Source organism: Suncus etruscus, chromosome 4 (assembly GCF_024139225.1).
Source record: "Suncus etruscus isolate mSunEtr1 chromosome 4, mSunEtr1.pri.cur, whole genome shotgun sequence".
Taxonomy (NCBI): domain Eukaryota; kingdom Metazoa; phylum Chordata; class Mammalia; order Eulipotyphla; family Soricidae; genus Suncus; species Suncus etruscus.
The window spans coordinates 145,354,243-145,355,821 of NC_064851.1; positions in this window are offsets into that span (position 1 = coordinate 145,354,243).

Here is a 1,579-nt window from a genome sequence, read left to right on the forward strand (position 1 = left end):
ATGGGGGCAGCTAAGTTCTCTTAGGGAGAGTTATTTTGCAGTCCTCTCTCCTCTTCAGTGCCTTTCTCAGCTACAGAAAGTATGTGCTTGAGCAATTTCCTCTACTGGAGAGGGCAAGGACTGTCTTTTCACCTCTATGTCCCTGGCATCAATATAGATGTAGTGCTAGCTGTTGAATGAATACAAATTACAATAGAATGCCTCCCTGGGATGGTTTTACTTCATTGTTCAATTTCTTATGATTTTCCATTTATTCTCCATCAGGTAAAACATATCCGTTCTAGAACTTTCCACTATTGAAACTATTCACTGCTCTCACTGAAAGGTGGTTAAGAACAGAAACCACTTACAGTAAGAGCCAGTCACTGCACTAATACAAATTAGATTTGTATTATTTTTTTTCAACAATTTTTCCATAAAAAATTTAAATTAGTATCTATGAGCTGGAATTTGAGGATAGTGGGAGTTGAGTAAGTTTGATTGGAAAGTTTACTGACGTGCTTTAAGGACATAGGACTACTTAGAGATCAGGGTGAATGGTGGACATGTCTATTATTCTGCTTGCCTGTTCAGCAGAAAATTACCCACTTATTCTGAAATAAAGAGGGCTACCGTTTAAGATATTTCCTCTCAAACTCGTAAAGATCATATAATAGGAGAATTTATTAATATTAAAATATCTCTTTGTATATAATGAGAAAAATTCAAGGATCAGAGATATAAGTGAATCTTTAAAGAGTAGTTTATGATCACAATGAACTAAAGATATTTTAAAAATAAATGTAAAACAAAAAAAGGGGAGTTTAAGGCATCTGCCTTATATGTAACTAACCAAAACTCAGTTTGATTCCCAGCACCATATTGCCCCTTGAGCACCCCCAAGAATGAGCAAAGAGCTGCATACCATCCCTGGGCATGACCAAAAAAAATTAAAAATCAAACCATTTTTAGTGCTTCATTAATACTTTTGGCTATTCTCCAGTTGATTTCTATGTCCACTACCTTCCCATTGCTCCATGCTGGAATGTTTTCAGGCTCTCATTTTAGTGAGAGTTAGATGAAATATATTTTAATTAGTAATAGATAATATGGATGCCAAGAGGATTTTTCCTTTGTGGCCACTCTTCTATCCAGATGTTCAGAATCTTATCAATAATGACTCAGCTCTTCCTGAATTTCTTCCTCCTCCAGGACTCCCTCCTCCTGCATCTCGCCAGAGGCAGAGATAGGAGAACTTGGATTCCTGCACTGGAAAAAGTGAGGTTTTGTTAATCTTCCTCTTCCCCATGCTAGAGGTTTGCTTCAACTTAGATCAGTTCTACAGATAACAACGGATCTCTTTGACCCTACTCTTCCCATCCACCCACTTAAGTCTCTGATCCTAATTTGCTAAGAGGACAAAAATGTGTCCTAGAGACCAGGTTCAGTTGTCTTTATATTTCATTCTTAAAGTTGCCATACATGGACTGGTATGATAACACAATATGAGTACTGCTACCAGGTGTGGCCCAAAAACCAACCAAACAACAACAACAAAAAAGCTGCCTTGAAGAAATCTGTCCTCTGTCAGTTTTTTTCT